This window comes from Triticum urartu, chromosome 4A (assembly GCF_056163025.1).
Source record: "Triticum urartu cultivar PI428250 chromosome 4A, HENAU_Tu73, whole genome shotgun sequence".
NCBI classification, from domain to species: Eukaryota; Viridiplantae; Streptophyta; class Magnoliopsida; order Poales; family Poaceae; genus Triticum; species Triticum urartu.
Window position 1 is genome coordinate 467,778,380 of NC_141876.1, and position 25,961 is coordinate 467,804,340.

General features: G+C 48.3%; 1 pseudogene across 1 annotated transcript; it reads right to left on the reverse strand.

Annotated features, from left to right (window-relative positions):
• Positions 1-433: 433 nt before the first annotated feature.
• Positions 434-6,638, reverse strand: LOC125552140 (protein spotted leaf 11-like; annotated as a pseudogene). The gene is made up of 4 exons (XR_015601367.1): positions 5,869-6,638; positions 2,772-2,888; positions 2,231-2,653; positions 434-2,132 (listed from the first exon to the last, which is right to left on the reverse strand). The product of XR_015601367.1 is annotated as a protein spotted leaf 11-like (transcript).
• Positions 6,639-25,961: the final 19,323 nt, after the last annotated feature.

Sequence of the window (25,961 nt, forward strand, 5' to 3'; positions counted from 1 at the left end):
AACCAAGCTCACTTTCTTGGCGGTCGGGCTGATCGATCTGCGCATAATTGAGGCCGCCCCGATCTCTCCCTCCCTCGCTCCCAAGTCCTACCCACCGTTGACGAAAGGGAAAGGTACGTAGGAGGCACGCGCATGTGGCCCGAGTCACCGGCGTGCCCCCTCCCCTTTCGGCTGCGCCGATTCGCCGTGACAGTTAAGTGTGTCTGGGGCACAAGCTAGTGTGCCGAGCGTGACGTCCTCCAATCGGAGTCATCGCCGCCTCTCCCCTTCGGCTCCAGGCGGCGGCCTCCGTCCGGCCAGGCACGTCGCTTGATATCATCATATCAGGTTGGGAGTTCCATCAAGAATCCAGCTACATTGTCCCGGACCCGGACAACAGCCAAAAGAAACGAGAAATCTACCGCGAATTTCATGACAACAACATGCGCACAGATTGATCAGAACATCGCCACATGGATTTCCTTCAAGTTACACGTCAAGAACAATCCATGCTCCAGCTATTCTCTTGGAAAGTATCCGGAGCAGAAACTTAGCTGAACACAAAAACTAGGCTTTACTGAAGCTCTCTTCTTTCTCAGGCAAGTAAAATTACCACCCTAGGAAGCCACAAATTAGTCATGTACCAGGCACCCAGTACAAGCATATTACGATATACCTCCCTAAAACTCGAGGATCCTACCTTGAATCACCGACACATTGTACCAACTACAAACAAACACGGGTTAACAGCACCAACCATGGTTGCAAAACTGACCTGTCAACATGCTCACAGCCCTAAATCACGCTGCGCTGCCGGGCCTTCCTATTCCTGACAACATTGTACAGCCAAAACGCACGCCTGCAGAGCAAGAATTGCAGGAGGTCTTCCACCTGGCAGACGGCCCAAAAACAAACCACTACCTAGAATGAGAAGCTAATGATCATTCACCTCATCTTTCAGGAAGATGGGATGAAGTAGGAGGCAGTGATTCCTCTAGCTGAGTATCTGCTTGAGCTTGAACCAGAGCCTGGGACAGGGTTTGGGACTGACCATGCGCCTGTGCCATCGCATCTCCCTGGGCTTGGCTCTGCTGCTTTAGAAACCTATTCATCCGTTCAAGCAACTGGATCGCTTTCCTTTTCCCCCTGTCTGTGCCGCTTTCTGCTAGCTCCTCCAGCAAGGTAACGATGCCCTGCTCCTGTGCTTCTGCAAGATGCTGTTGCTGCTGTTCACCATTACAGAGATGCACCAGAACAGCCGCAGCATTCTCCTTGTTCCTCGAGGATCCATTCCTGATAACTCCAACTAGAATTGGTATGGCGGCGGCAGCGCTGATGGCTGCCTTTCCCTCAGGATGGCTCGAGAGAATTGCCAGTATAGCCAGGGCCTCATCAACCATTCCACTTTCAGTCTCTGTTAGAAGTTCAAGTAGTATAGGGACCAATCCAGCTCTAACAGCTTTACCCTTGTTGCCCTGATAGATACACAAGTTAAATAGTGCTGTTGCTGCATCCTTTTTACCCCGTTGACTTCCATTACCCAATAGCAGCACCAAAGCTGGAATTGCCCCAGAAGCCCCTATTGTCACCTTGTTCTCATCCACAAGTGATAGGCTAAACAGTGTGGCAGCTGAATTCTCCCGAGCCTCCATGCTGCCTCTCTTTAGCACATGTACAATTCCAGGAACAGCTCCAGAGGTAATTATTCTTGCTTTGTTCTCTTCATAAATAGAAAGATTCAGGAGAGCAGTAACCACATGTTCCTGGGTGCTAACATCGGTGGTTGGTAGAAGGCTCACAAGGATAGGAATAGCACCAGCTTCTCCTATACAAGCACGATTTTCAGCGCTACGCTTGGCAAGCTGACGAAGCATACCTGCAGCTCCACGTTGATCTGCAAGGTTCTGGGATGATAGTTTCTGCAGGAGCTCAATAACTTTACTATGCTCAGAGGCGGTACATGTTGCTGGTGTATTATTAGGCTGAGCAGGGCGCTTTGGCGGCTCTACACCATTTGCTTCACACCATTGAGCTATGAGGCTACGGAGCACATAGTTTGGAGTTAGAGATTTATTTGAAAGCTTCTGCTGCGTCTTAGGACAGGTGTTGTGCCCTGCCTCCAACCATCTCTCTATGCAACCTCGCTCGTAAGTCTGAATACAAACATTTTCAAGAAATTCTTGTGAGTTGAAATATAAATGGAAACCTAAAGATTGATAGGAAACAAAACAAAACTAAGTTAGGCAGAGACCTGGCCAGTGGAGACAATAACTGGGTCTTTCATTAAATCCAGTGATATTGGGCAACGAAAATCATCCGGGACAACGGGAGATGTCAAGTTGTCATCTCGGGAAGGGTTTGTTGTACTTGCTGGGATGCCTATAGGATCCTGGGTCTGCACAAAATCCTTGATCTTTTTCAGCAGCATTGACATATTCTCAACAACTGCACCGGGATCCCCTCCACTAGCCATCTCATGCAAGGCCAATGATTCTTGATTGAGGTCAGATATGGTGACAAGCTGCAACTTCTCAGATAACCTTTGAATGACATCTGGGTCAACATTATCATTGGTGCTTGAATTATAGGCAGAAATTAGATCATTAAAGAGAATGTCATCCGATGTATCTGATCTTTCTTTTGCTCTTTTGAATTGAGCATGCACCAGTTCAACCTGCACAACATTACAAGTGTTTCAGTTGCAGATAAGCAAGACAGGCCGAACAAAACAAATCAAAGCAAAAATCTAAATGGTTTCACTGACAAAGAAACTCAAGAGTGAGAAAAATTACCTGTTCCCTTACTTCATCTGATATGCCAAGCTCATCAAACGAGATACCAGCTAAGGCTTGCTCAAGCCTCGAGGTAATGTCCTGGAAAGTCTGCATTATCTTCTCTCTCTCGAGAACCTGCAAATGGGGAAACCACTAATTGTTGGAAAATGATCATGATTTAAATATGTATGAAAAGTAGTTGCAAATTTATACAGCAAAAATTAACCACAAGATCTGCTGACTAACAGTATTTTTTTTCGAAACGGAGGCAAAAGTTTTGCCTCATCTATTAATTAAGCAGAAGAGAGTTGCTCGGTTAATTAACGGAAAACCGAGCTAAAACCGTCACAAACCGCCAAGCGGCACACACAAGATAACCCACGCACACCTCAACAAAGAGGACCTCATCCAGATATACTCTATCGTCATCGTCATCACATATTTTATTGACTAACAGTATTTTATTGTTCATCAAGGTACACGTATCAAGAAATATTAGCCCACTCAAATACACAGCCTCGCTACTTTTTAATGAACACACCCGTGCAAACATATGGAAGTGCTTGATTGACCATCACATACCTCGCACTGAGACACTAGCTTTTTACCCTGTAAAACTACATCACAAACATGACTCCAAATATATTACTAGATCTTTTTACCCCCTTCAACACTTATATCGGCTTAGCAGCTATGGCTAAATTAAATTGTCTAGTAACTACGCTTTTCACCTGATCTTGGGCCCTGGCTCTCCTTCCGTGGATGAAACCTTGTGGAGTATTATTCCCATTATTAAAGTGTGATTCAGATCCCTCTGGTGTTTCCATTTCCTCATATAATCAGTCCATCGAGGACTGGGCAATATCCCGGTGATAGGAGCGCAATGGCATCCCCGTGTAACCTGGCTTTGACCCATAAGAAGCAGACTCAATCTCATTGCTTATTTCGTGGGACTAATACACCAGTGCATCTTCTCACTTATTCTTACAAGTGTACCAACAGTTCTAGTACCCTCGGTCTCATTATTTATATAACAGTCCATCAGTTGCACTATCAACATGGAGCTCCAGAAACTAGCTCTATACCCTCCTGACACACCTATCACAGTAGTGCAGCTGCCAGATGCAGCTGATGATAATTTGCAACAATCGTGATCCGCCAAATGCGATTATGACAGACGATTCACACTAAATTCACCACTTCCACGGACCACAGACGTAAGCTAAGTATATATACTATCCTCAGTGGTCAACAACTTTGAGTTATCAGGTATTCCTTGTAACGAGCAGCTAGCAACTACAAACTCAACTAGCAATAGTACTCCATCCTTATCCCTGCCATGTCTACATCCATCCATGCCTAACATGCAACATCGCAGGGCACATTTGAAGTTCGCAGGAAAAGTTTTTTTTTACTTTTTGAAATCAGTATCACCAATAAATTGGCACAGAATCTCAGTACAACATGATCAACCCATGCCGCAGGGTCATTCCCACCCTCGCCCCGAGAAAAAAAGTTTGCAGATATTAAGCTTCCATAACTAACTAATCGACAAAATCATCATAAATGAATGTTACAACATGCTGATCAAAGTCTCTAGATATCTAAGTCGTCCAGCTCCAGTGCATAAATATTGTTTAAATAAACAAGAGCAGGGCTGAGCAACATAGAAACCATAGTGATAGTCCTGGGTCCTGGCCCAAGATGCAGCAAAAGGAAGAAGACTTATACTACGGCTGAGAATCTCAGCCAGTGTCCTGGCCACATTGGAGGTTTCCTTCCAGTGAGTTGCTATGAACAAAACAAATTAAAGTACCCAACAGGTTGAAACACAAAAACTGGTGATGCTAAACTTATCCTATGTGATACCCTCGTTGTTTCCTATTACATAACTATCTTATATAAATTGGACTTTCCTATTACGGAACTATCGTATATAAATTGGAGTTGGTGGTGGTGGCGGCGAGTACACCCTCTCCACTCCATCCCAATCTTCCTGATCCATCCAGAACCTACTCGATCCCTTCCGGTCCAACAAGCCACCCGCCTCACTCATGTCTTGCATGGGAAAGTATTTAAAAGTACACGACAGCACGTAATATTTTTCTACGACAAGAACCAGCCAGTCAATCCGACAACCGATTTTTTCCTGCAGCCGCTCCTCCCCAATACGCATTCTCCAACCACCATTCCTCCCCAGTCTCTGTGCTTCGTCCATTTTTTGGTACCGTAGCGACACACGGGCATTATGCTAGTTACATATAAGTGGCACTTGCCGGTAATTTTATCACAACTTTGGTAGCGAACATGACCACCATCTCACCCATTTGCAACAGATATAACGGCTGGTATCAGGAGGGGGTATGAGGTGAACAGACCAACGCCAATAACTGACATATAGATACGATTAAAGACTAGCATTGAGAGCAATTGCTTTCAACTGCACCCAAAAACACACACACCTGAACAAGTCCTATCAGCTTTCCAGCTGCAAATATGCATTTTGGAGCAATGCTAGTGTGACCTAGATATGGTGATTAAATAGCAATAGTGGTGAATAACTAGTTCTTTTGGAGTACAGTCACAGCTATCTTTTACTCTTGTACAATCCTGCTCCTGCAGTTACACGGGTTACTACTAGTCTCTCAAACTTCCATATTTAGAACTACAGTATTGGTCATGCCAAAATTAGAAAGTATAGAATTCAGTAATTATACCTCGGTTTTTCCTAGGCTCACCCATGTTGTGTATACAAAACCAATAATAAGGGTATTGGCAGACTTATTCAACACCACTAAAGAATGTCAAGTTGTCAACTACTCTGGCCCGGCATTGATTTGACACCCAGGTATTCAAAACCTGGTCCAACCTCAGCAATTTTTAAGGATAAGCTTTTACACAGGCAAAAAAAGGCAACATGTTACAAAGTGATTAGCGAGAAATTCTAATTCTGCAGCACAGCACGGTAAAATAGAATCTAATTCGTCAGGCGAAATTTTCTTGAACTCCGCAGATACAACCTTATCTAGCGCAAGAGGTGCAAGAATATGGGCAATTTCGGACGCACCGTATAAACAAGACAAGAAAACAATGAGCTATAGTCGAGAAACCCCACCAGGAAGATCTTGCTACCGTTGCTGCCGAGGCGGAGCAGCTCCCGGGCGCCGGCGAGCGCGTCCCTGAGCTGCCTGAGCGCGGCCACCGACGCCTCCGGCAGCGGGCGTGGCCCCTCCTTGACCTCCTCCATCATGGGCGCGAGCAGCCGGATCCGCCGCGACAGGTTGCAGAACTGCCTCCGGTAGGCGTTCCTGAAGTCGGAGATCACCGCGATCTCGTCCACCAGCTCCGCAACCCTCTCCACCAAATCGCCCACCTCCTCCTTCCCCCCCTCCGGCGACCCCGAGCCCGAGGGCGTCGGCGGAGTGGCCGCCTCGGCCGCAGTGGCGACGGCAGCAGCAGCGGCAGCGGCGGCGGCGGCGGCCTTGGAGCTGGCATCCTCGCTCGTGTTGGGCTTGGCCTCCTCGTCCATGGCGGCTGCGCGTCGTGCGGGCGCAGCGGCGGTGAAACTGGCGATGTGGAGAGGAAGGGGATTTGGGGTGGTGGCCTCCTAGAGCTCCGCTCCACTCCGCCCTGTGAGCCGCCGGTCCCAGCTGTCAGCCTAACCCCACGCGCAGATATAGGTACCGCAGGAGCCGCCGGCATCGGCGCGGCTCGGCTACGACTACGACTCGCGCCTGGCTGGTGCACCCGAGGCCGTGGGTTCATTCAGGAGCGGCTGCGACCCGGCTCGATAGGGCGGCCGGCGTATGGGGCGGGTTCAGGAACAGCTGCGACTCGGCGGCGGGGCGGAGGCTCCAATCCAAACGGTTTCTTGTTTATTGTCGCCGCGTCGATATCTGGCCGCGTAGCTAAGACAATGCTGGACTTCGTGTTGCTTAAAGCATGTTTCTAACCAGAGGCGGCTGAGCTGTGGGGCCAAGGGTTTGGGTGCTGCGTGGGAACGATGGAGACGCGCGGTGCCGTGGCTGGCGGGCGTCCGAAACTCGTTTGAGCCGTCGGATCGGACGGATGCGCAACAAGGGAAAAAAGGTCGCGCTCTGGAGTACGACAAGTTGGAAATGTCTCGCCAGAAAGTCTTGTTAAATTATGACGATTATGTCTACTAGGTACAGGAGCGTGCATCTTACAAGCAAGCTTCTCTCTCTTTCTTGGCTGCACGCCACAAGTGGGTGAGTAAATAATTAGCTTGATTTTTAAATCATAAAAGCAAGACTTTCTTATATAGTGCGTAACGAAGGACTCGGTCACCAAGTTTGAAACCAATTGGATCGTTGAAGCACATGTTATTTGGTCAAACTAAATGACAAATGCATGCAGGGCAAATACTCCCTCCGTTTCCAAATAGTTGTCTTTCTAGAGATTCCAACAAGGACTACATACGAAGCAAAATAAGTAATCTACCCTCTAAAATATGTCTACATACATCCGTATATTGTGTCCATTTGAAATGCTTAGAAAGACAAATATTTAGGAACGGAGGGAGTATAAAACAATGATTTCTAACTAAGCAGCCAAAAGGCACGGGGGCTAGGTTTTAAGGGCATCTTCAACGGCGAGCCGCGAATTTTCTCCTGGATCTGTTCAGAGACAGGGGTCAGTCCGCGGACACGGATGCGGAAAATTGTCATCCAACACTGTACGCATACATTTCAACTATCATCCGAACTAATCTAACGAAATTTGTGCGAATACGGCCGGACTTCATTTAAGTTCGGATATAATTTACATAAACAAACGTCATTCATGCAAACACGGCGTCTTGTCATTACATTTCAAACATTTAGAATAAAAAATATGTCATTCATAAACAAATGTCATCGAAGCCCTTGTTGTTCCCTTCCTTAGGACCGCCTCTTCCATCCGTCGTCTCCATGAGCACCGGCGATAAGACCTGTGAAGTGAAAGTACGGTATCCGGCGGGTTAGAGTAGAACACTGGAGACGGGCCGGCCCACATAGAACACAAGGACCTGCCGCCCCTCGTGCCCTGCTCATTCTTGGAGGAGTCTGCGACCTATCCGTCGCCGCTGGGCGTGAGGTCCATGATGGAAATGGTGGCGCTCGCGCTATCGTCATCACATCAGGCCACTAGATAGTTCGTCGGCGGCGCACAGGAGGCGCGGCTGGTGTTGTTATCCTCCGTGATCACCTGGTGTTGCGCTTGCGCGAAGGTCGCTTCCTAGCGAGCGGCGGCTTGAGCGCAGACGGCATTGTAGATGGCATGCTGCTCTGCGACAAAGTTGGGCTTCACTGCGGCCATGGCCGCCATGGCCACCTCGCTTGTGCACTCGTCGTAGATCTGGCCCTCCGCTAGTCGGTGCTGCTTCAGGAGGAACAAAGTTGTATTGTTGTTCCTCCTGCACCGGATGGAACGCCAACATAGGCGCTAACGCAGGCTGTTGGAACAACGACATAAGCGTTGGCGCAGGCCGCACCTCCGTCGTGGTGGCATTGTAATGCGTGTTAGAAATATGACATGTGTCGGATCACGGGTTCCGGCAAAACCCTTAAGGTTCGAACACTGGGGGCGCGCGAAGATCACCCCCTATTGATCCGCGTCCTAACTTAGTTAGGATCTCACGAACTAACTCGACGAACTCGCAACACAAAGGACACAAGATTTATACTGGTTCGGGCCACCGTTGTGGTGTAATACCCTACTCCAGTGTGGTCGTGGTGGATTGCCTCTTGGGCTGAGGATGAACAGTACAAGAGGAAGAACAGCCTCCTAAGGTTGAGGTGTTCTTGTGCTTGGTGGGTGTGCCGTCAAGGATGTGGTGGCTCCAATCTCAGATCTCTCCTCCCTTTTTATAGCTACGGTGGTGGCTAGTTCTATTTATAGTGGCATTGGTCCTCTCCCCAAATATTGAGCGGGAAGGGAGCCAACAACGGCCAATTTGAAAGGGGACAACTAGTACAAGCTATCCTGACAAAAACGGTCTTCGCCTGCCAAAGGCTCTGGTGGTGACGTTGTCTTGGGCTCCACGGTGACATCCGTCTTGTCGTCCTTCTGGTCTTGGTCTCATTGCACCAATATGGAAACCTTTGCTTGATGCCTCGATACTCCGTACCTGCGCTTGCCCCCTTAGCACCAAAGAGAAAACAAGGACGCTGCGCGAGCTGGCGCCTGCCTGGCCTCGATCGCCATGGCTCACTTCACGAGAACCTCGCGAGGTTTGCATGGCCTTGAACTCTCTGCCCCTCATGAGCCAGCCTGGCGAGGCCGCTCCTGCGTCTGCCTCGCGAGGCATGGCCCCTCGCGAGGATCTTGATTCCTTGTTGATGAAAATGGGTCGTACATGCCTGCCAGCAAAGCCACGCCGTGGGCCACAGGCAGGCAAGTCTGGGGACCCCCGTTCCCAGAACGCCGACAGTAGCCCCCGGGCCCAAGGCGCGCTCGGGCTTGGCTTCGAGGCGAAGCCAAAGGTTAAGTGCGGAGCGCTGCGGGCCCCAATAGTCTGCGGCCTTGGTCGATGCGTGGCAGTTGATTGGACGTGGGCGTCTCCGCTTCCCCACGCTGCCTCGGCAACTGCCCGACTTGACAAGTCCCTACGGCATGCAAGGAAAACCATCATTGCCTGTGATCGTGGGGGGTGCTGGTTGGCCTTCTCCTAGTATAAATGGAAGGGGGTGGAGCCCCCGTCGCCCATCCTTCCTCTGCCTCTCCCGCTTCTTCTCCTTCCTTGCTCCACTCCTTGCTTGTGCAGACAAGGCGCCGATCCGGAGGTTCTTGGCCGCAGAGAAGGGCAAGGCTCCCCTCAACGTGCCTGAGCTGCTCCCGCCGAAGAAAAGGAGGTCTCATCGCCGCGAGATGGTCGTGAGGCTGGTGGTGTTGCGGCCTTGGTATGAGAGGCCACCTCCTGGGTACCCGCTGCCCTTGTACGCTCACGCCGACGATTCCGGAGGGAGGAGCGGTGAGCGGCGCCGCCCGTGCCAGGGCCGTGGTCGCCGTGCCGCGGAGGCGCACGCCGTCGCCCCAGGGGTCCATGTTGCGGACTCTTCGCGCGAGTTCGTGTTGTGGGCGACGATGCCCCCGAGCACCTGGATATGCCTCTCGCCGTTCTTCACGGCCGAGATGCCGCCGAGGGGCCTTCGCGAACTCTGGCTACAGCACGCTGCTGCGATGCCCCAGCGACTGGAGCAGAGATTGGGACCGTTGCCTTCGGGAAGATCTTCATGACCCGAGGCTGGGGCGAGATTGCCCGAGTCTGCCATGTGGAGGGTGCCCTCGCGATCTACTTCGAGTACGACGACGCGTCCGTGCTGCTCTTCAAGGTCTTAGACGAGGAAGGCTGCTGCCTAGAGTGCTGCCCTGAAGGAGGTCGCCAGGACGATAATGCGGCGGGCGCGGGGCCCGCCACCGGTCTCGCCTGCAGATCCTCTAGCCACAGCGGCGGCACCTGGTGGTCCAGTGACTCTCCTGAGCTCTTGGAGTCTCCGGAGACGAGCGATGATAGCTACGTGCCCCCGAGCTCCTGCCAAGCCCGGAGCAGGGCTGCGGCGTCCAACCGCCGTCGTCGCTGATCTGGATGGGGTTGGCGCCGGCCTCACGTGGCCCACTGTTGATGATGGCGTCGGCGACATCGGGTGCGTGTAGATAGAACTCCTAGGGATTCCTTCCTTTTTGTTCCCTGCGAGGAATCGAGAAATGAACCCCGTGGGGGTGTGTAAAGCGTCTGTAATGCCTTTTGTCAATATAGCCCTTATTATGAAGATTTGCTTGCGCATGTCCTGCTGAGGCTCGGCCTCCCCTTTCCAATCCCGTGGTAGCTTGGTGCTCTGCGCTGATAGGTCCCGGTCCCTAGGCAGGCTGCAGCCGTCGCTGGTATGCCAGGTCGCGTGCCGTGGTCAAGGCTAGGAGGTGAGCGGCTTGAGGTCCAGTAAGAGCTCCTGAGGCGCGATGCTCAAGAGGTCCCCTTTAGCGTGCAAGCAGCTGTCTTAGGATGGGAAAGGAAGAAAACGTTGCCGTAGCAGGGCAGCGAAGGGAGTGAGAGAGGGTCTCGTGCCGCAGGCAACTGGTGGATCTAGGGCGAGAACTTATCTTGGCTGTCGGCTCCTCGAGTCGCGCCGGGCTCGCACGTCGGTCGCTGTAGTGTGGCTAGGTCTGGCATGTACGGGCCTCCCCCTCCCCTCCATGTCCTTTTTGGTGCTCTGCATCTTCAGGTCCCGGCCCTCGAGCGAGCTCAGCCGCAGCTGGTATGCTAGGTCACGTGCCGTGGTCAAGGCCAGGGGGTGAGGGCTGGAGAGTGATAACCCACAAGTATAGGGGATCAATTGTAGCCTCTTTCGATAAGTAAGAGTGTCGAACCCAACAAGGAGCTAAAGGTAGAACAAATATTCCCTCAAGTTCTATCGACCACCGATACAACTCTACGCACGCTTGACATTCGCTTTACCTAGAACAAGTATAAAACTAGAAGCAATTTGTAGGTATTGTTGGATAGGTTTGCAAGATAATAAAGAGCATGTAAATAAAAAGTAGGGGCTGTTTAGATAAAGACACAGCTAAGTTAGTTTTAGTAAAGAGCTTTTTGTTACGAGAAAGTTATTTGTCCCTAGGCAATCGATAACTAGACCGGTAATCATTATTGCAATTTTATTTGAGGGAGATGCATAAGCTAACATACTTTCTCTACTTGGATCATATGCACTTATGATTGGAACTCTAGCAAGCATCCGCAACTACTAAAGATCATTAAGGTAAAACCCAACCATGACATTAAAGTATCAAGTCCTCTTTATCCCATACACAAACAACCTACTTACTCGGGTCTATGCTTCTGTCACTCACGCCACCCACCATAAGCAAATCATGAACATATTGCAAACCCTACAAAGGGAATCCCTCACGCTTGCGTGACACAGAGAGCACCATAGGACATCACCAATAATAAAACATGCAACTCAAACCAATCACGATAATCAAATAACCCATAGGACAAAACGGATCTACTCAAACATCATAGGATAGCCATACATCATTAGGAAATAATATATAGCGTTGAGCACCATGTTTAAGTAGAGATTACAACGGGTAAAAGAGGGGTTACACCGCTGCATAGAGGGGGGAAGAGTTGGTGATGATGGCGGTGAAGTTGTTGGTGAAGATTGCGGTGATGATGATGGCCCCCGGTGGCACCGGAAGCGAGGGGGAGAGAGCCCCCCTCCTTCTTCTTATTCCTTGACCTCCTCCCTAGATGGGAGAAGGGTTTCCCCTCTGGTCCTTGGTCTGCATGGCATGGGAGGGGCGAGAGCCCCTCCAAGATTGGATCTGTCTCTCTGTCTCTCTCTGTTTCTGCATTCTCAGATTCTACCCTTTCACCGTTTCTTATATTCTCGGAGATCCGTAACTCCGATTGGGCTGAAATTTTAACACGGTCTCTATCCGGATATTAGCTTTCTTGTGGCGAAATAAGGGCATCAAACACCTTACAGGGTGGCCACGAGGGTCAGGGGCGCTGTAACGCCCCGAGACCGTTGTGCCAGGTGTCTTCCAGTTATTCGCTGACATTGCCACGTCATTCGCTTGCGTGTTGCATCTTGTCATGTCATCATGTGTATTGCATCATCATGTTTTCAAAACTTGCATTTGTCCATATCTCCCCGTTCTCTCCGTTGTTCGTTCTGAGCCCAACCACACTCGCACGCGCTTGCGGTACCTCCGAAATATTATTTTATAAGTGGCCAGGAAAATGTTCTCGGAATGGGATGAAAGTTGGCGTGCGGTGTTGTTATGTTGTCAGTAGGTCGTCTGCCAAGTTTCATCGCATTCGGAGTCCGTTTGATGCCCCAACGGATAACTATAGCGGCAGTATAGCCGGTCTAACGTCGGACGTTTTCGGTCTCCGGAAACAGTCGTCGGGTCTCTCTCTGAAAGGATCGATATGGTTGACTAGAGGGGGGGGGGTGAATAGGCAACTACCAATTTTTAGCTTTTCTTTACCAAATTAAACTTTGCATCAAAGTAGGTTGTCTAGATGTGCAACTAGGTGAACAACCTATATGATGCAACAGCAACAAGCACACAAGCAAGCAAGGGAACAAACACTAAAGAGCTTGCACAAGTAAAGGTAAGAGATAACCAAGAGTGGATCGGATGAAGACGAGGATGTGTTACCGAAGTTCCTTCCTTTTGAGGGGAAGTACGTCTCCGTTGGAGCGGTGTGGAGGCACAATGCTCCCCAAGAAGCCACTAGGGCCACTGTATTCTCCTCACGCCCTCACACAATGCGAGATGCCGTGATTCCACTATTGGTGCCCTTGAAGCCGGCGACCGAACCTTTACAAACAAGGTTGGGGCAAACTCCACAACTTAATCGGAGGCTCCCAACAAGACCACGAAGCTTCACCACAATGGAATATGGCTCCGAGGTGACCTCAACCGTCTAGGGTGCTCAAACACCCAAGAGTAACAAGATCCGCTAAGGATGAGTGGGGGAATCAAAATTCTCACGGTGGAAGTGTAGATCGGGGCCTTCTCAACCACTCCCGAGCAAATCAACAAGTTTGGTTGGCTAGGGAGTGAGATCGGGCGAAAATGGAGCTTGGAGCAATAATGGAGCTTTAATGGTGGAAGAGGTAGGTCAAAGGGGGGAAGAAGACACCCTTTTATAGTGGGGGGAACAATCCAACCGTTACCCCCCACTCAGCCCCGCAGAGAGCGGTACTACCGCGGGGGCAGGGTGGTACTACCGCTCATAAGCGGTACTACCGCTCCCCCTCAGCGGTACTGCCACGCAAGAAGAGAAGGGGCTGGGGCTGGGACCCAGAGCGGTACTACTGCGGAGGCAGGGCGGTACTACCGCTCACAAGCAGCACTACCGCCACTACTACCGCAGCTAGTACCATAAAACCCGACACGAGAAAATGCGCACTCGAGTCGAGGCGGTAGGAGCACGGAGCCACAACGGTACTGCGGCTGAGGCCAACCAGCGGTACTACCGCTCCGAGGAGCGGTACTACCGCTTACTGAGCTTCATCCGTACTACCGCTATACTACAGCTAGTGCCGTAAAACCCGACACGAGAAAATGCGCACTCGAGTCGAGGCGGTAGGAGCACGGAGCCGCAACGGTACTGCAGCTGAGGCCATAAAGCGGTACTACCGCTCCGAGGAGTGGTACTGCCGCTTAGTGAGCCTCAGCGGTACTACCGCTGTGGCCCGCGGTACTACCGCTGGGTCCAGGAAAAGACACAAAGGGGAGAAAAGAGAAGCTCCAGAGAGACGGAAAGAAACGGTGGGTGTGAGAAGAACGTGTACGTGTTGATTCCACCCAAACCATACCGAAGCAGATCCCCTCTTGATAGTACGGTGACTACTACAAAACTTAGTCCACCAACAAAGTCACAAAGGAAGCTACACCGTCTTGAGTAGAGCGCCGAGGGGAAATAATCGTTTCGTGCCGAAGGATGAATATCTGAAAGAACTCAAAGCACCCGATTAGTCCGCAAATGCATTGTCATCAATCACCAAAACACCGTAGGGATAAATATGCCCTTACAATCTCCCCTTTTTGGTGGATTGATGACAATACGGGATTTGCACAGAAAAGAGTAATGACATAGAATGCAAGAGAACCCACGCCTCTAAAAAATAGACAGGCTCCCCCTAGATGTTGTGCACACTAGATAAGTGCTTTGGACTGCACGGCACACATACTAGGATCACGGCTCCCCCTATATTTTAGAGACCAACAACCTAAGCAAGATGTATGAGAACAACATATATGATAGGATAAGCATGCAAGCTATAAGATACCGAGGTGCATAACACATAGATAAGATAACAAAGGTAGCATATGTCTTACACCATATGTCTGGAACTTAGGTCTCATAAGCACAAAACCAAACAAAACCAACAACGAGAAAGCAAACGAACGACACAAAGACACACTCGCAAACACAAATCCCTAAACTCTCTCCCCCTTTGGCATCGAGACACCAAAAAGGGCAGAGAGGGACACTACGACTCCAGGTGATGGGCGAGGAAGGTCCTGAACATCACATCTCTGCATCTTCATCGTGGGTTGAAAAGTGCTCGGCATCGGAGTCGGTCCAGTGACAGTTCTGATGAATCCAGTCCTCCTCTTCAGTGATCTGTCCCTCAGACCCACTGACAACTGTGGCTCCCAACTGATGCATGATCTCCTTGTGGCGCGTCCTGGCATTCTTCTCCGCCACATGAGTCATGTACTGACCATGGGACTCCATGCAGAAGAGCTTCTTCATCTTGCGCTTGAGCTTCTGGGCCCAAGATGGTTCTGCAGTGGAGTGGCTAATGTCCTCATCGTGGGCATCAGGAGAAGCCTCACCCTCAGTTCCCATGGCAGCAGCAGCAGCAGACGGGCCCCCCGTGGCAGCAGTAGCAGAAGGACCCCCTGTGTGAGGCGCTGACCAGTTGTCCTTCTTCCTCAGACGCTTGATCTCATGTGACACCAACTCTCCAGTTTCTAGCAGCATTCTAGGATAAGTCTGTGCCCAGGCCCTCTCAATGAGCCTCATGATGAAGGGACCATAGATAGGACACTTGCGCTCAGACACGACAGATACAAGTTCAGACCACATGACATGAGAGATATCCAGGCTCTCTCCAGTGTTTGCTTCCTTCTCATGCTGACAGAAAAGGAGCATGTCCACGAGGTAGGAGTGAACCTGATCCAGATTCCCAATGCGAGGGAAGAGAGTCTCACGGAATATGCGATGAAGAATGTCCAGATACGGACACAGCTCGTAGGTCTTCTTCTCAGTGACAGGGTGAACCTTCACAGTGCAGTAGGGCCAAAGGGCTTGCTTGTGGGTGGAAGTAACATGGCGGTGAGGACGGAAACCGACAGGAGTCTCAAGCCCGTTATCCACCACATCAAGTAACTCCATGAACGCCCGCCACTTGACAGAAAGCCGCTTGCCATTGGTCATCCAAGTCAGAGTCCTGTCGCTATCTGTTCCAAGATGGACGGTGGCATAGAATTGAGCCAACAAATCCGCATCGAAATCCTTGTTGAACTGCATGATCCTGAGAATGTTCAGCTGAGTGCACATCTGAAAGGCTTCTCCAAAGTACTCTGGATCCTTCTCCATAGCATCGGTGTCAATGGAGCGAACATCAACATAGAGATTCTTCTTGGCCTTGATCACATCAAAGTAGATGGCAAACTGAAAACGGTTCCAGAACGGACGGTTGACCAAAGTGGGTTCTTGGTCCACCGTATAGGGGTTGCGGCGACGCTTCTCCCAAAACTCCTTGCCGTTCATCTCAGTCACAGCCTTCCCTTTTGGCTTGTTGGCGGCTCGCTTCGATTGCTGAGGAGGTGGAGGAACAGTTGCAGAAGCACTTGCTGGAGGCGGTTGGGTGCTCGAGGAACCACTGGCAGGCTCTGAGGTCCGGTAGCGCTTGGAGGTGGCACGCCCGGGGTTGATACGGCGACCTTGCTGCTCGGAAATGTCATCACCTGGAGCCAAACACAAAAGGAGGCAAAACAACCAGAAGAAACGAGCATAAGCCAACAAACACAACAAAAAGATCAAGGGAAGGTAGGAGAATGATGGAAATTGGCATGCAGCGGTAGTACCGTGACCTGCCCGCGGTAGTACCGCCCCAAAGGGAGCGGTAGTACTGCCCTAGGCCAAGCGGTAGTACCGCTCCAAAGGGAGCGGTAGTACGGCTTGAGGCGGATACACAACAGTTTCAAAGCGCGAGGCGGTGAAACAGTGGTTTCCTACTACCGTGGACAGATCCGGCACTACCGGCCTACCAAATTCAAAAATATTCCTACCAAACATCAATCTAGATGATCTAGTTGCCTTCTCCAACCAACTCAAGCATAGATTTAGCCAAAAATCTAGAGATGCAACCACCATTGCCCCTAAGCACAAGATCTAAAAGCAAGACCAAAAGAGAGAAGGAACATGGGCAATACCGGCATCCATGGCAAGAGGACGAGGTGGGGATTGACTCCATCGAAGGAAATGGAGAGGAACGCCCCGGAGGAGGAGATGCACCGGAGCCCTTCCGCGGCGGAACGGTGCTGGAGAGAGGGAGAGGCACGAGGGGGAGAGCGAATGGGTATGGGGGAGAAGAAACCTCCCCCTGCCCCGATAAAAAAACACCCTGGCCCCGCCCCGCAGCGGTAGTACCGCGCTGGGGAGCGGTAGTACCGCTCATAAGCGGTAGTTCCGCACTGATGTGGTGGTAGTACCGCTTACCACGGTAGTACCGTCCATCACCAGCAGTAGTACCGCTTATCAGCGGTAGTACCGCTCGCCAGCAGCGGCAGTACCGCCCAGCACACCGCGGCAACTAGACTACATGGCTTAGCTCAAAAAAACAGAAAACCCGCAACGAAAAGCAGAAGAACACACCAGCAAGAGGCCAAGAAAACTCTCTTCATGAGAGGGCGGTGGCCGAAGCCACCTATGTTTGAGTCAAGAGGTATGGCGCCGCGAAGATTTTAACCTTGGGCCCATGACCAAAACTCGTCTTTTGAGCACACGTGCCATCAACAATGGCTAAAGTGAAAGACTTGATCAATTTATGCATAATGGGGGGAGGGAGAGTTCATTGAGAGAACAACACTCCCCCTATGTCCATGCCTACACCTAAACTAGACAACAAATTCAGCTTTCAAAGAAGAAGAAAGCCCTGGTATTCTCGACTTGAATTCAGGAAGATTTAGATCCCGAAAGCAATAGGAATGGGAAAGCAGAGCAGGCAATAGGTTTATGACTGAGCACTAGAGCCTGGAATAGCAGGAATGAAGGTTGGGAAATATGCCATGCAGAATTCCAATAAGTTGGCACTGCTTTCCCTTTCCATATGAAAAATGGAGAGGAAAAGCATGGGTGGACCAAGCGTTTTAACCGGAATCTAGTGACGGAGAAAGAAGAAAGAATGGGAAGAAAGCAGCCATGGGCAAGCTTTAATTAATAGAAATAAGTAGGAGTTACAGCCTTTAAATTCGAGTGAAACGAGCCTTTGACGTAGTCACAAATTCGACTGCCCTTTCACTATTATTATTATTTCGAGTAATAGCGGAAGGAGTGCCAAAGCCCATTTTAGTAGAAAAGCTGCTGCCCTTTTCTAGTAATGCGGAGTGACATAATCAATCAAATTCGACTGGTTGGTTCCCCTTATTAGTCAATTGCTTTTGACGTATCAGGTGGGAATGGGAGAGCCTCTTTTCTTTCCGCAATGGAATCGGCTTAAGCTCGACCTTTTCTTTCATTTCCTATCATAGGGATATAAAAAGAAATCCAATTGCGTTTTTCTTAGTTTAGAATATCAAAAGACATCCCACACCCGGTCTTAGGTTCAGAGTCGCTTTGTGGGAACTTCAAGAGAGAGAAGAGAGATCATAGCTTAATATCAAAGGTCAGGTATACCTGCCTACGTTCGGCATACACATTCACTAGTTCCATTCGGAATCTTTCTCTAGATGGAATCCTGATTCGACTTTCAAATGCAAGAGCAAGAATGCCGTGAGGGAGCCCTATCTAAAAAATGCAAGGCCAGATCCCACTTTCTTTAATCGAGCGGGCAAGGGATTGCAAACATCTTTTCTTTTCAGAGAAAAGGTTTTCAAAAGATATCCCGAAGGGGTCTTAGGTAAGGTAAGGAGTGACAACTCTATTCAATAAGCTGGCTCTTTAAGGGAAGATAGGGCATCTCCTAAAATGTGGAAGTTTGGTGCTTTAGAGATAGGGCCGGCACGCTTTGCTGGAAAGCAATAAGTCAACAAAACAAGGTAGGTCTACCCCCTAATAAAGGTTTCGCTCGACGACCCTGTATCCATTCTCGATTAAAGCACGGAGAGTTAGGTTTATTATCTCCAGTTTGATGCTATCTTCTCCACGACTTGGTTCTTATGGATCTCCTCCAGGTCCTAGGCATCTTGTCTCTAGATCTGCTCTCTATCGGTAGTAAAATCAGTACTTTGTCTTTGCCTGTCTCTGTCCATTCCTTCAACACTGATGGACTCGGAGTGGCATAACCCCTTTAATAAGAAGCATAAGACCTAAAGCGAGGAGATAGAATCAAAAGAATGATAGCAAGTTCTTTGAAAGTGGGAAGAAAGCCAAGGATACGGTGGTGTGTAGGGTCTTTCAAATCAATCAGGAAAGCGTGAGCTGAGAAGGAACACGGCTTTCCGCGCCTTGACAAGTGGATCTACCAAGAATAGCTTTTTCAGCCGTTACTTATTATATAATAGCTCGATCCGCTCACGCATGTGATTGATTTCTCCCCTCTCTTTCGAAAATCTTCCATTCGAATAGGAAGATTCCCTTCTCGTTGTGTATCCAGAACCTGAGGATGATGAGGATCTATAAAGGTTCTTTGATCGAGCTCTCGCTTCGGCTTCTTTTGTTGCCGAAGACCAGGACCCGTCTTATTTGCTGAAAACCTGTCTGTTTAGGGACTCTTTCCTTTCAATGGACATACTTGCCTAGAACTGATTCTACCTTGAGAGAGCTTCCCTCTTTTCTGATTCCTTCCCTTTGACCACCGAAAATACAACTTCTAATAGCCATTTCTATTTTATAGATGTTTCAAACAAGTGATTTTACACTTTGATCCTTCCTGTCTTTCCCCGATAGAGGAGTTTGACCCTTCCACTTCTGCCTTTGCCCTTTGTACTTCTTCCCGCAATTGAGATCCCTGTTAAGGAAGAATATCTCGCTCGTGCTTTTTTTGCGAGGAAATCGCTCTACTTTTTCCAGCGATGAGTGATTGAGTAAGGTCTAATTCAATCTGTGTTATGACCTACCTTTTTTGATTGAAGTAAACGAGAGCTTTACTTCTTCTTTTCAAACCCTAAGGTTTGAGCTCGTCCTCGGGTCGGATTCGGATCCTTTTCTCTCTTTTGAAATTCCATAGATATAGATGTCTCAACTGCCGAATCCGAATCCTTAGAACAACTCGATTCCGTTGATTCACTGTCCATTTGTCCTTCAACTGGATTAATGGTCAACGACTTTGACAGCCTTTCCTTCACAAAAGGTTTTTAATCCATCTCCCCCGCTTAGGGCAGTAAGGGGAAGTAGCGATATTCTGATTCCTTCGTGGGGAATCAACGAAGGCAGCCGCTCCAGCAGCTTTAGTACTTAAGTTAACGCCCCAGCCCTTATCCCGCGATGAGAAGGTAGATGCGGTAAGCCAACTCCTATCCTTCTTGCGGAAAGGGCATTCAATGCCATCTTCATTCCCTTCCTTGCTTCGAGGAGCAGGTCGAATAGTCAAAGAAGGGGATGGCTAATTCCAGGAATAGAGTAGCATTCTCAAGCACTACCCTCCGTTTTTTTTCAGTCCATATAAAACAGTCAATCTACCAGCAGCAGAGGCTGCAGATACATGTCCACCACCTATTTATCTACTACCATAAGCGGGAGCAGTTGCAGGTAAAGAGTGTTGTGAGGGCTTTCATTTGCGCGTTAAGGGCAGTTTCTGTTATAGCACTAGAAATCTGTGCCGTTAGTCGAATGCTCGGAATGAAAGAATGACTATTTCCTTGTTGGAACATAATGACAACCGCAGGAATTCGGAATAAGACATGTTAAGTTTCTCCTCTTTCTGTCTAATGACTACTACGACATGCCTAGACTATAACATTCCTACGGAGTGCTGCCCATAGATTACGGAACACTTGGCATATGTTGATTGAGTCCCGGGTATAGCTCCCTCACTCGCTCTACTTTGAATCACGAATTAGCGTATGAAAAGCGACGATCTTTCTCTATTTCTTCCTCTTCCACCAAAACAAACAAGTTGTTTTCGGGCGTCAGGCAAACTTAGTTCTTCGTTCCTCCGGTAATTGGATTGATATATAAGGATTGGGGTTGTCACCCGTATGCTTCTTATCTTTGGCTTCGAACAAGGGGAGTCCTTTCAAGCTTCATCAAATCCATGGCACAAGGTCTATTTTTCATTATAGAATCGAGCAAGAATCAGATTGTGAATTAGGATTGTATGCAAGAAGGGATTCGGAAACAGGAAAGCGAGTCAAGTAATCCGAATACGTAGCCACTCTCATTCTAATGCTTATATCCAGAACTAGTTCACCGAACAAAGGGACAGAACTACTGACTAAATTGTAGCGAGCTAATACCTAAACTTGAACTCTGAAATAGCACTCATTCATTCAATTATTTGAAGCTAAGGTGCGGGAAAAGAATACATAAGGTTAGATATGAACTAGTTGACTGTTCGATTGAGGGACTATGATGCATTTTACTCATGTTTTTATTCCATTCCAGGATTCATTCATATTCGACCATAACGAGACTCAATAACGAAACTAGGGCCCTTGCTTTCCCAAAGAAACTTCCAACCAAATAGGAGGGACCCGGAAGAAGAGATAAATGACAACTATCTCTAGAGAATTGAAAAGAGGTGTGTGAACTATGTTATTGAATCGGCCATGAAAACCTAAAATGAAGGAATAGGGGGTCTGGGATAAGCATGTATTGGAGGCGGGTTTCCCAATAAGTCAATAGCTATCCTTCGCTATCTGGGGCTAGCTCACTCTATGAGATAAGTTTCATGTATGGTTCGAAGCAGTTAACTCCCTTTTAAGGAGCGATCGATCAGCCCCGACCATGACAGGTCTAGAATCTCTCTCATTGAGCTTCTCTTTTGCGCCTGCTTTCTTCTTGATTTATTGCAGCAGCTAGTCTCCCTTTTCCAAATTCGATTATAAGTGAAGTGAGTTATGTTTCAAGAAATTCCATCCATTTCATCGCCCAGAATAATACCCAGTCCTGCCAATCTCTACGACAATCTCTGGTTTAGTTTAGTTGATCTTTTTCTATTATGAAAAGCAAGGAAACACTAGTAATGGTGGAAACAGAACTTAGAAATCTAAGGCTGGAGGCTAGTTTCATTAACGAGTCTCACCTATTTCTTACTTCCCCTACCAGCCCTACCTACATCACCTTTCATATGGAACAGGCATGCTTTAGTGATGGGGCTAGCCGCTTTCACAAGAAATCAAACCAAACAAAGACACTTAGCATAGGAGTAGATTAGGGCATCTAGTGCTCTGTTCATCGTCTGAGGACTCTAAGGTGCCAAGGGAAATAGCTCCATCCCATTGGATATCCCTAGCCTTGGTGGATCAGTGCAGTGAGAAAAAACTCTTCCATTCTATCTATGGTAGATAAAGGAGCTTCAAAGCCGTAGCCATCCTCATGGCCTTTTCACTCTACAGCCGTTGCACTTTTTTTATTAAATGAAATAGTTCGTTTTCTCGCTCTTAACTCGAAAGTACTAACTAAATAGGGGCACGGAGAAATAAAGAAGTGTGGGGGAGAAGCAGCCGAGCTCATTCCCTTCCATTCCTGCTCTATAGTAGGGGTTATGTCCCCCTTTCCTAGTGAGAGCAATACACAATGCTGCTACGAATAGAGATAATGCCCTATCCACTGCAAAACGGTACTCTACTTCAACCACACGGTATGGCTCCCTGATTTCAAACCAAGCTGTAGACCGAGTAGGAAACAGCTAAAGGTTCCGGTCCAAAGGTAAGAAGATCCGTTGGTTGGAAATCCGTATCAATTGTTACTGGTTCTCCCGTTCTTGGTACTGTGTCATGTGACTCTAAAGCCCCAACTAGGCTAGATCGAGATCTTGGTCCTTGCTAGTCTTACTCGCGTAAATAACCCCCATGTCTTAGGTGTTCTCGGGGGTAAGTGAGTCAGTACAATCGGTTGCACAACCGTCCAGTCCATATCATAATTGTCATAATCAATCATATCAGTAGGTGGCATACTTGCCTGCTCAAGTCCATCTACTATGGATGTGGGCTTGGACCAAGCCATCCCCAAACACTAAACTGGATCTTGAAAACGGGACTGAACTGAATCCGACTTCTTGGTAGCCCAGTGGCTTTTGGTCCCCATCGGAAAGTGCTGAATGGATTGCTCCTTGCCCAACGACAAAAAGAAAGAAATTTAGGAGAGGATTGATAGGTTTAAGCATTCATGGCTGGTCGCTCTTATGGATACCTGTGAGCTAGAGTCAGGAATCGAAAAGGAGACAACGGAAGCCGTACAGATCTAGTTGGGAATGCTGTTCATGCAGTGGAGAGCGTAAATGACCGGCCCTTGAGGTGCGAGTAGACTTATCATATAGAAAGGAAAGAGATAAGCGGAGGGAGGATGGTTTGATGATAGCCAAGATCTCCATCTCATTTGTCACTCTCGTATTCTTAATAGGAATCGGCAAGCAGATACAACCACTAGGCCATTGCCATTCGACTAGTCTATCAGAGTATCCTACGAAGTCAGGTCCAGTAGGCGCAGGATGCGCTAAGCCATTCAATCTTCCTGCTGGTGGTCCACCATAGAGCTCCTATGTAGCCGTTTGTTTTCTCGCTTAACTAATTTGTATGAGGCGATACAGCTGAGATCAGCCAACGGTTCGAGCACTTAGCACAATGTGCCACTTAACCGGACGAGCGCAAGACCGGGTCTACCTACCTTATGACATTTATGAAAAACGAACGTTGTATTAAGGGGTTTCTATCAGTTAGTAACAAAGCCGGCAGTATCCTTGAATTCAGGGGTCAGCTACGGGAGGTATGTCTCCATGTGTGCCGAAGAAGCGTCTATCATTATACGCTGTTTATCCAATCCAAAACTGATTCGTTTAGTTGGTAGAACCCACGCCAATATCATATTGACTCTCTCTCGTCCAATAAGAGTTTCCGAGAGTTACTTTATTCAAATTCTCTCCTTTCCAAAGCTCCACAAGGGGGTAAATAAGGGGGAAGAGGAGTTCATAGAGAAAAAACAAATGCAAAATAAGGATTTCCTTACTGTGTTTTGTAATCTTCCTATTTTAGAGAAAGGTATTCTCCTTTTTTTTGCTGTTTTAGTTCTGTTAGCTTGCATTTGGCAAGTAAAAAGCTATTTGAAGAAGATTGATGCCACGTACGTTTCGGCGCTCTCTGATTTCGCGGAGCGAAATCGAATTCAAGCTCAAAAAGCGGGCTATGTGGCTCTGCACGATTTGTCATTCTCGTGGTTGAGGGGGGTCAGAATGACCGTAATCACTGTACGTAAAAGACGTACAGGTAAAAGGGGGGTCTGATTTTCAGACATCGAGCGTGCGGGATATCGCTTTCAAAAAAACCTGTCGCGTCCACCATGGGCGCGAAAAGCAATTACGTAGATTAAGGAGGCACTGAACTGCGAAAAAAAAGCGACTCCTTATTGGTAGAGGATAGGTGGGTCCTGGTCCAACCTAAGTCAGTTCGAACCTGACGAGTCGTAATCATCTGTAGCAAACACTACTGACCACTAACTTGATCTCCGATCAGTGGTGAAGGTTGTGAGTGAAACGAGTGGTTTATATACAGCATGGTAAAGAGCAGCGTAGGGCTATACCTGGCAATTCAGCTTTCAAAGAAATGGAGTACTAACACGTCGACTCAAAGCATCAGCTACTTGATTTGTGGCTCCTGATTTGTAGACAATGAGATAGTTGAATCTCTCCAAATAAGCTTCCCATCTTGCCAGATCGACATGTTGATGATCTTTGAAATGCTTCAAGGCTTGATGGTCAGTATAGACAAGAAACTCCTTAGGCAGCAAATAAACCTCCCATGTTTTCAAAGCTCTGAATACAGCATACAAATCTTGCTGATATGTACTCCATTTCTTCCTTGCATCACTTAGCTTCTCACTTCTGAAATGGTCTTCGGTGCTGGCCATTCTCTGATAGCAGCAACTTTGGATTCATTCGATAGTGAGGCAAATTAGGAAGACTAGCACCAGGAATTAGATCAATTCGGTGCTGAATATCCCTCATGGTTGGCAATTGTTGAGGCTCTCAGGTAGCCTAATTCTCCTTTCGAACTACGGAATTCGGGTTGGATATGGTGATAAGCCAAGCCTAAAACTACCATCGCTTAACCCGGTGAAGAAGAGCTTCCAATCGAATATGCTTAACAAACCCAGCCGTCGGGCTACGAGTGGGGATTTCTAGGGAGATTCAAGCTGTGGCTCCGCTAGCTTTAGTCGGCATAAGAACAAAGAACTAAATGGGTCTCCTTAGCCTTTTTTTAGCTTCGGTGGCCTGGAGTCTTCTATGGGGCATCTCTTCTTTATAGATGAGAAGTCGATTCAGAACACGCAAGAAAAGGGTTGATGGAACCATGCAAAGAGTGCTCATTAACTCACTAGCATCCCAATAAAATCATTCCAAAGTACTTCTCCATTTCGGAACAAGATCTTGGTGAAAAAGACTGGCGTGTAGTCCGAAAAGCGCCTATGGAAGATCTACTATTTTCCTTCGCACCAAGTCAATCTCCATGCATATATTCTGCCAGTTCTCATTCAATCTCTTTTCATCCGGGAAGCTTCCCCGCAACTCCAACTACCGGAAACATTAGCTCGAACATTCGAGTTAGAGATGAAAAGGACCGCCCTTCAGCTAGAACCCTCCCTTAAAGAAATGAAATTGAGTCAGTGACCCTATGAGAGAGGAAGAGTTCCGTTGTGTCCAGTCATCGTCTATTCAACTCAAAGAACTTCTAGTTTGATTAGCATAAAGAAAGTGCCAGCTAGGCCAGCCATTAGTACCATAGCTTTCCCAAGAAGGATAGGAGATGGATCAGACTCTTCAGTGGGAAAGAATGCGATCAAAGGACCCTATGAATACTACTAGCCGTAGCTGTGGTTGTGGCCAAGAAGCAGGCAGGGAAGGAGATGTCCTTCTTTAAAGGAATTTCGTCAGGGATCTATTCCTTGAATCAATAAAGCAAAAGAAAAGTCTGGTAGTGCGAGAGGCCAATATGACTATCTATATCAGTTCTTCGCCTTGGTCTACTCCATCATGTAGTGAGTCGAGGTCTGTCCCTAAGGAGAAAGACGAAGCAAAACCCCAACGATTAGATTATAGGGTTGGACCCTATTTTTTCAAGAAGGAGCATGAAGGTGCCGAAAATAGGGCTTTTATCACGTTTGAGAGTTGTTCCCTCTTAGGGCTGAAAGTGGAAAGTCTTCAAGTATCGTCGTCCTTCTATTGATAGATTCAGGATTCGGATAGATTCAGAGAAGGCCAACTTATCTCGATCTGGTCATTCACCCGATATGGGAATACCTTTTAGGACGGCAGACTAGAAAAAAGTCCGATTGACCGAAGATGTGAAGAAATC